The sequence below is a fragment of the Lonchura striata genome, chromosome 1A (genome assembly GCF_050655825.1).
Source record: "Lonchura striata isolate lonStrDom1 chromosome 1A, ASM5065582v1, whole genome shotgun sequence".
Classification (NCBI taxonomy): Eukaryota; Metazoa; Chordata; class Aves; order Passeriformes; family Estrildidae; genus Lonchura; species Lonchura striata.
Window position 1 is genome coordinate 21620348 of NC_140741.1, and position 9518 is coordinate 21629865.

Here is a 9518-nt window from a genome sequence, read left to right on the forward strand (position 1 = left end):
AGGGCTGTTCCTGAGGCAGGTATATGTAGAAGACTCCATGTCACTGCGGGCTGATTGAGTGGCTTTTATGTGCCATACATTCAGCTCTGAAAGTTGCATTTGGAACTCAACACCATTTATGCTCTTCTGGAAATATTGGTTTGAGAGAAGAACTCTATTAAAACTACAAAAATGGAGTTCTGGAGGGGAAGAGGGAGTGTTGAGATCTGCTGCAGCTTGTGCAGTTTCATGACAGAACAGATTTGGAGCAGCAGTGTGACCTGGGTCCTGCTCACCTTGGGGCTTAATCAGGCCAGAGCCAAGTGGATAACTGTATTTGAAACTGGACACATACAAGGGTTATCTAATTTTAGATTGAACTAAGCTTATTCTTCTTTATTTGTCCATCAATAACTTTCAATTTATTGTTTCATCAAAAAATGAAGCATTTATAACCTGCTGCTATATAAGAAAGCAGCATGCAGACGCAACTCTGTTAGAAGTGATGCATTATGTCGGAGCAGGCCCTGCAAATTTAGCTTTTGTGAGGTTAATTTGTATCAGTATTGCACCTGAACAAACCACTCATGAGGTCCTCAGTTTGCCAAGTGGTTGGGCTTCAGAATAGTACTCTTTCCCTCTGCCATCAAATGTTGCAAGCAGTGAGAATTTGAGATGAGGTGCTGGTCTTCTCACCTGTCCCCTTTCAGTCCAGGGATAGTTGCTGGAAGTAAACACCTGAGAGTGCTTTCTTTCTCTTTGTATCAGAGAAAATCCTTGTGAATGGCTGGGACACATTTGATCATTTTACAGTCTTGTTAGGGGGGAAAAGGTTTAAATAAAACACAGACTTTAATGCAACAAACACATCTCCAGGTGTATTGTGAGTTTAGTTTTCCAGAGTCATAGGTCAGCTGCCAGGGCAGATTACAGCTGGATTCAGTCCTTGACCGTAGCAGGATGTTCAGTGTGGTTACAATATCTAAACCAATAACTAAATATCATGTGGTTTTATCTGTCACAACAGCTCTGACAGAGGAAGTCTGGCCCCAGGGCTGTGAAGTCCTGGTGCCTGTGTGATAGAGAACTGCTGCTCAGCCTCAGAGAATCAAGAATGACTTTCCATTTCCTCTCTCTTTTCTCCCTCTACTGGCCAACAGAATAAGATCATAAAGCATTCAGAGCTTCCTTTTGGTCTTCAGTGACATCCTAATCTAGAATTTATGCAAACATCCAGCTTTGACTCATCTTGAAATTAGAATTAAATGAGCCAACACAGCTGCATTAAAGACCTACACAAGGTGGAACACAATATGCTGTTCTGCGGCTAACTTTGGTTTCAACCCTTGTCTAGCAATTGTCACAGGAATATTCTGGAAAGCTCATTGTGCATCAAAGCCTTAAAAAAATTCCCTGAGAGTGAGCCTGGGACATCTGACTGCCTGTGGGGCCAACTGACCATAGTCACCCCATCACTGCAGGACCACCAGGGTGTGAAGATCCATCTGGAAATCTCCAGTCCAACCCCGGCTCAGGGCAGGGTCACCTGAAGCAGGCTGTAAAGAGATGTTTCTAGTGAGGTTTGACTATCTCCAAGGATGGAGTCTCCACAACTCTGGGAATCTTGTTCCAGTGAACGGCCTCTATTGTGGTAAAAGAAAAACTACTTCTTATGTTTCATTTTAATTTTCTGTGTTTGTGCCCATTGCTTCTCATCCTTCAGTTGAGCATGCCAAAGGGATACCTCACAAATATTGGTGTTAAATGCTTTTGCACCCCGGAGTTTTAGCCTTTTCCTTCTAGATTGCCTACTGCTTTATATTTTCTGAGAAGCAATCTCTGATTATAAAATGAGATGATATAGCAGCAAACACTTTTTCAAGTCTGCTTCTTCTGAAAGAAAGCCTGTCCAGCTGCATTAAGAGAAATATGAGCCTCTTAAAGCTGCTCACCCCTCAGACAGAAGGAAGATATATTCTGTTCTGCCTTAGACAATTTAGAGCAGCCATTTCAAAAGCAGCCTTTAGCATCTTGAAAGCAAACATGCTCTCAACAAGGATTCTTAAGGAAAAAAAGGACCCTCATAAAAAGCGTGAGTAATAAAAGATAATCTCTTAAAACAGCTGGTGAAATAATGGGAAGTATCCTGGACTAGAGGTAAATTTTGCTATCTTTTTGGCTACTGACACCTCAATGCATGGGGTTTATCTCTCTCCTGGACTGTGGGGGAATAATCTGGAACAGTCCTGCTTTAGACTTAGTACACTTTTTATACTGACACTGAGAAAAGCAGTCTTTAACCATCGCTTTGACCCTCAGGAGGGCATTTTGTCTTTCTTTGCAGCTTCTTGGAAGTTCTTCATCTGTGGCAGACAAAATGTTTCACAGCTTTTCTTCTGAGAGACTCAGAAGTATTGTGCTAAGATGAAATCCTTTGTCTTACAGGTTCACCCCACTACTGAAAGCAGTTGTAACCCACAACACAACAATGTTTTATATGGTTATTCTAATACAGCACCTAGCAGTCTCTAGCTCTCCTTCTCACCCAACTGCAATTTTCACAGGACAAGAGACCCGCCTCCACAGACCACAGGAAACCCTGTGTATGGAGTAGGAATATCCCCTCCAGGCTACACAACTGTTTGGGACTGGCATAATTTTCACCATCATAATGTTGCTCTGAGGTACTTTTTAAAATTTTTGCAGAGGTTTGTGGGGGGACAGTTCGATCATCCCCTTGCCTAGAGAAAAATTGAATCTCTTGGTTCTGATCTGAAATGTTAGCAGTGAGGTGCTGCCAGTAGATAATTAGTCAGAAGAATATAATGTGAGTATTCATAAGCAGTGATAAATAAATTTGTTGGTCGTTTTTCCTGGTCAAGTATGAATTGTAACTGCAATATAACAGCAAGGCAGAGGGCCCCTGAAACACTGGGTATTCTGAAGTGCCTGTTATGGCTTCAGAAAGTTGAATCTTTTGGAAATCTTTGCAGAAAAATGAATATAAAGGATTTTAAGATGCAGCAGTGTCTCTGTGGTGACATGAGATGAAAAATGCCAAAGTTCTATACAAAGCTTTCAGGTCCATTTTTCTCCAAGCACATCATCCATCAGATGATGACCTCAGAAGTTATGGACTACCACATTTAACACTGGAGAAGGAATCCCTGGAGAACTAAACAGAATCCATTACTGTTTCTTACCTATACAAGAGAATATGAAATACTGTGTTTTCCACTTGTAGGGCTGGTGTGTTTCCCTTGCACTGTCTTCCCAAGAGATCCAAGGGTATAATGAATCGTACTGGAAACACAGATTTGTTATTTTGTTGGAATACCCAGGTTCAAAGTCTGGAATATCAGATTTTGCTGGGAAGAGGGATGAAAACCTTGCTGTTTCTGGAAAGCACTGTACCAGGGTGTTGCAGCCATGGGAAATGCTCTCCAATGTGTGGGACTTAGGAATTCATTCCAATAAGCTCAGCAATAATCACTGCCTTCTTTTCTTTTTGTTTCTAGAGGTGTGGCCCTCAAGCAAACCTGATTTGTGCTTCTCCAGGGTAAAAACTCTTTGCTTTCCCAGTTCCCATCCTGCTGTCCATCCATTTGAGAACTGTGGGAGGAGAGGCTGTCAATGAAGATAGGTAAAAAAGCTGCTCAGGACCTCAGCCTTCTCCTGATCTATTTTTACTAGTTTTCCAGCATTTTGTTTGGGGAAGAGAGCTTGATATGGGAACAATTGTCCATAGCCTCACTTAGTGCATTGTTCCTTTGAATTTAGAAGCCTTCATTTGTTTTCAGATGGTTCCTTTTCCTAAAAAGAGCTGCCTTAGACTTAGAATAAGTCCCTGTTATAGAAGCTATCAGGAAATTACTGAAGTTCTGCTGAGATCCAGCTTGTCAGCAGCAGCTTCCCATCCATCCTGGGAAACTGGGCACAGTTTTTTTCCCTGGAGAGATGCTCCAGCAGCACTTGGAAGTGAATGCTGGGGATTAATACATAGGAAAAGTTAAATTCATTATCTCTGCAAGGCTCTTGGCAGCACTGAATTTCCATCTAAGGGGAGAGGAGTGACCAAAATTGCCCCTTCCAGTGCAGAAGCTGCTTTATGCTAGGACCTGTAACCTGGGATTTATCCTGATTATCTGACTCTGGAGTCATTGAAGTGCTGGCGTATGGAAAACAGACCAGACAGTGGATAAACCATTTGTGTCATCTGGTAGTTTTTGGGCAGGGCACAGCAAATGCTGTTTAGGGAGAGGAGCCACTGCTTTCCAGTGAGGTATGGAAAAGGCAGCCCAGAGGAGGTGGCTTGGGAAATTGCGAGCTGAGGAGTGGCTCAAATCCACCTTAAACTCCTGAAATAATCCTGTTCCAGCCCCCTGCCATGGCCAGGGACACCCTCCTGGGATGTCCAATGGAAGATGCTCTGCGCCAGGCTGGTGAAACAGGTGGGGTTTTCTCCTGGAGCCCAGTCCCAGGCAAGATTGGGGTTTCCATGGGAAGAAGCCTGCGAGCTGCATTTCCAGAGCTGGGAGGTTCCATGCTTGGAACTGTTTCCAGTACTACCCTTTGGTTTTTTCTAGAATTGGGCATGATGTTCCTCCCCAGAGTGAGGTGGTTTTCCCTGGATTGCTGGAATTACACACTGGGTGTTTAAGGGCTCTGTTGTCTCTTTCTCCTGAGTGGAAGAGCGAGGAAATCGGGATACTTCTGACTATCATGGAGATGTGGGAACACATCCACACAGTTCCAGTGAGGAATGTGATACCCAGCTCGTGGTGTGTGCCCTGAGATGGTCTTGCCTGTTGTTTGTTCTTCAGAGCCCATTGGAGTGCTGGCCTGGATTTGGGAGAAGCGAACTAGCCTGGAGCTGTGAGATTTTTCCTGTCAGAAATCCATGATGGGGATGTTCTTCTTTGCTGTCCCAAAGGGAAGGAGCAGCTTTGAAGTTGTTGCAGCCACATGCTGTGGATGCATCCCCTGAAGACCGTTTCAGGATTGTTCATCTGACTCTGCCCCTGACCCCTGGCTTCCAGGGAGGCTCCTGGTGTTCTGGATATATCCAGGAGAAGATATTCCAACATGTGCTTTTAAGCCAGGAGTTCCAAACCCAGTAAGTCAGTCACATTCTGTGTGAGCTGTCCCAGTGGTGGGAGGGGGGAGGGACACCCCCACACTGCTGTTTGAGACATTACTGCCTGGGAATTGCGAGCATTTTAGAGCAGTGAGACCACAAGGTCAGCCCTGAACTGCATCCCCAGGGAATCCTGAGGCATCCCATGCCTGTGGCACTGAGTAACACAACCCTGATGTGGACCAAAAAGAGGAGGGGGAAAATTTTGGGTTAATGGGAGGAATGGAATTGGGATTTCTGGAATGCAATTGGGATAGGTGCTGATGATATGGAATCATGGGGTAGTTTGGCTTGGAAGGGACCAAAAAGATCCTCTGGACTCTGTTATCCCCTCCTATAGCAGAGAACGTATCAAAAACTGCCTCCTCACCTTCATGGAATGGCAATGGCTTTTGGGAGCTCTGGCATGAGCACCTGGAGACCAGATAAGAACAGAAATTTGATTGTTTTGCCTGCTGTTGGATGTTGTTTTCGCTTTTCAATATGTTCCTCTGATTGATGTTTTCATAGTAGTTTTCTAGGCCTCATTTGAGGGTAATTCCAAGAATTTGGAAATAGCTGGAAAAGAGTGAGGAAAAAAGGTGACCCTGATCCATTTCTAGTAATTACAAACTTCTCCCACAACACCATTCTGGGAGAAGGATGGTTAAAGGATAAAAATGCAGAGGAAAAAGTTTTGTAAACCCTCCTGGCTCTCTGACAGAGCAGATCTTCCAGTAATCCCAGTAGAAACTATGGGATCATAAGGTTTTTCAGGAAAGGAAAAAAAGGACAGAAATGAGGGAATAGGCTTCAAATTAATAATGATTTGATGGGTGTAGGAATGAGTCCTGTATGTTTGATGCCCCCCTTCATATTCCTGGAATAATTTTTAAGTATTCCTTTAAAAAATCATTTAAATTTGGGAATTCAGATTTGAAAGGAAACAATGCAAAATAAATACAGGGAGAGATCATGGAATCTTCCTGGAACTGAGGAATGGTTTGAGTGGGAAGGGACCTTTAAGGATCACTTCATTTCATCCCTTGCCATTCCATCCACTAGCCCAGGGTGCTCCAAGCCCCATCCAGTCTGGCTTTGGACATTTCCAGGGATGGGGCAGCCGTGATTTCTCTGGGTTTATGGGCACAAGGGGAAAAATTTTACTGCCTCAGAGTAGTCTCTGACAGCCACTAATCTCAAATTCACGAGAGTCAAGGCTTAAGTTGCTGTGGGAGGGGAATTCCTGGAATTCCTTCAATTCAGTTTACTGCAGTTATATATAAATCACCATACTGTAGTTTTTCTGTATAAAATGCTACGCTTGTTGTAAACAAAAGCCTAAAATCTCCACAAACATAACTATACAGTCCCGAGAATCAAATTACCACAATGTGAGGGAAGAACTACACAAACCTCCTAAATCTTAAATTTACAAGAGTCAACTATAACAAGCTGTCTCTCTTACAGCTCTAACAGAGTAACTTCACAAACTCTACGAGGAGAAGGATCACAAGGTATTGTGTTACAGTGCCCATCCCTTGCCTCTTAAGTCTTGCAGGTAAGAGATCAATTAATACCTGAAAACAAAGCATTGACGAGAGACTGGTTATACTCAAACACCAGGCGTCACAGGGAATACTGTTCCCTGCAACTAGAAAGTTCACACACAAACTCACTGGGAAGGGGGTGTCTCTTAAAGTGTCCACTTTTCTCAACACAACACAGCATACAACAGTTCAGCATCCACCCACATCAGCTCCCTGTGGCCTTCACACACTGTGGATACAATAAAAATAACAGCACACAGTAAAGTTATTAACTGGATCCAGTGATTTACTGGACTCACAAACTCCCAGCAGTCAAGCCTGAACCACTGAGGCAGCAGAATCCCCTCAGTTCATCTAGCCACAGTTACAACATGCACGATGTACACAAGCACACAACATGCTAGGTGTCCTCACCTACGCTTCTCCACTTGCTCTGCTCTTCCTCAGCCACGGGTAGAGCCTCCCCTCCCACGCCATGGGTACCCTCACTCACTTGCTCCCCCGTTCATACAGCCGAGTCCACCAAGCCACTCACACACACAATTACAAACCACACTAACAATGTCCGGACACTGCAAGCACACAGTGGTAGCAATAAGGTCCAGATTCATTCAGCTCACCCCCAGAGCTGCTAGCAATTGTGCAATTGAGCAGTGAACCCCTCCCCAGTCACTCTATCGACCAGGGGACCCCTCTGCCAGCAAAACCTCAAACTTTTACTCACACAGGGATGAGGCTGTGCACTCAGGTCTCTGAAGAGCCCTATTGCTTTCCCCCACAAGGCCCTTCTAAGGACACATACTGTGTTATCTGCACACCACAGGTCATTGTTTGTCTCCACAGGGGTGAAATGCAGACAGAAAATCAAAACCCCGCAATTCCTATAATGATTTGTATGGATTGTATGTTTATTACAGCACTGGACACATGTGAGGGATCTTTCCCCTTCAGAGGACATGCATGCCCCTGAGAATTCTGGTCTTTTTTTATTACCCTTAACTAATTTACATATGCATAGATTTTCACAATAGGTTCATGCATATTCATTCTGCTGATTTCATGTTTCACTTACAGCTAGTTACACTTGTGCTCATTTTTTGTCAGAAAGTACAGAAAGAACTCCTGGGTCACTCTGCGCTGTCTGTTTCAAGATCCAAGAAGTATTCCTTATCTCTTTAGCTTGGAAACTTGCATTTTCTCCTCAGCTGGGGCAATTTTGCTAGTGCTGCAGTTACCAGACTAAACAGCATATTTTACTTATGTTAGCAAGCTCAAAGCGGCACATTTCACCTAAATCCAAATGGATTTCTATCCTGTTAAATTTTCACGCTGTCTGAGGGGGCAAGCTGAAGCATGGAGCTCCTCCAGGGAAGATCCTGGGGTGTGCCTAGGAGGTTCACCCCCTGCCTTGCTCCTGCAGGGACAGAGACTCTCCTGGCTGGCTCTCCACAAATTTTTTGCAGAAAAATCTCTGCAACTTGCAAAGGTTGTAAAGCCAGTGTGATTTATTTCAGCGCTGGATGCATGTTCCCCAGGGACACGTGTACCCCTGAAAATTTCTGAGTCTACTTTATCCCCTAACCTGTTGCATATACATAAAACATATATGCATATGTATTAAAATGTCTTATTAATTTTTATGAATCTGTGCTCTTCTTCAGTCACGTGGTTGTAATGTAGTGTTTGTAATCCAGATTCAGTTTTTCCATCTGCTTCAGCCTCAAGGTTGGTGGGGCCTTTTCTTATTTCTCTTCATCTTGGATGCTTGCATTCCTTTTTAGGCAACCTTGAATCTCCTTTGTTCTCTCTGCAGGCCTTTTTGTGAGCACACAAGTTAATAGACCAAACAAGCAGATTCCAGCTAAATCCAAAATTGGTTTCTACTCCAAGTAAAATTTCCAATGCCCTGTTTCAGTGCCCAGCATAGGGGTGACCATCCAGAGGGTCTCACCAGTCTGTCTGTGCTGGCCAGGTTTAGGATGAGCAGGTTGGTAACTGTGGGTCTCAGATTCAGTCGAAGAAAGAAACTGAGAGTTTCTAGCCAGGCAAAAAGCCTGGGAAAGAGCTGGGAAAGAATGTAAATAATTCTTTATCTCTCTTGTTTTTCACATTGTTTATAGTTAAGTTCTACCACTGTGCATCAAGCACTTTGCATCAATGCTATGGGTTGTTTTCACCTCAGAACCAATGGATTTGGTTCTTATGAAGCTCTGTATAAAAGAGCAGTGTATTTTGAATAAACCAGCCTTCTGAGTCAAGTCTATTCATTCCCGTCCTGCCTCGATAGCGACAGGTGACTGTCCCTGTGTTTGCTCCACAGGATGAAGAAGCCAACCATGCTGAGGAGGGATTTGAGCATGTGTGGGAGGATGGAGACAGTGGTCACCAAAAGCTGGGGAAGGCAGAGGTTGCCTTCCAAGGAGAGGGACGTGTCTATCCTGTTAAAATTCAGGCTGTGAGACCAAAGGAAAAAAAAGGTTACATTCAAATTTCTTACTCGGGTTCTAATATGCGATTGAAGAGATTTCTAAAAAGCTCATTATCCATGATGGGACCTCAGAAAAGCAGGAATTAAAGCTTTCCAAAGTTGCCTGTACCTTCCTGCAAGTATCCACATGCAGCCGCCAATTCATGTTTTTGAGCGGAGCTGTGATAAGGCCACATGGAACTGGACCAGAATGGTGGCCAATTTTCATGGGGAAAAAACCTCATACCCCCAGTGTCTCGGGGTCAGGTGAGAGGTGTCTTTGAAGCTCCAAGGGCAGTGAGAATTCTAGTTGCTGGCAGCTTTGGCTTCAGAAAAATCCTGTGAAATAGGCAAATTTAGGAGGCAGCAGCCCACTGTCAGCCAGTAAGACTCAATGAGAACAGTG

At 44.0% G+C, this 9518-nt stretch overlaps 1 long non-coding RNA gene across 1 annotated transcript; it reads left to right on the plus strand.

Annotated features, from left to right (window-relative positions):
* The first annotated feature begins 230 nt into the window (after positions 1 to 230).
* LOC116183163 (uncharacterized) lies at positions 231 to 9102 on the plus strand. Its single transcript, XR_004147709.3, has 3 exons — positions 231 to 5095; positions 6566 to 6612; positions 8966 to 9102. It is a non-coding gene; the product is annotated as an uncharacterized LOC116183163 (long non-coding RNA).
* The last annotated feature ends 416 nt before the right edge of the window (positions 9103 to 9518 follow it).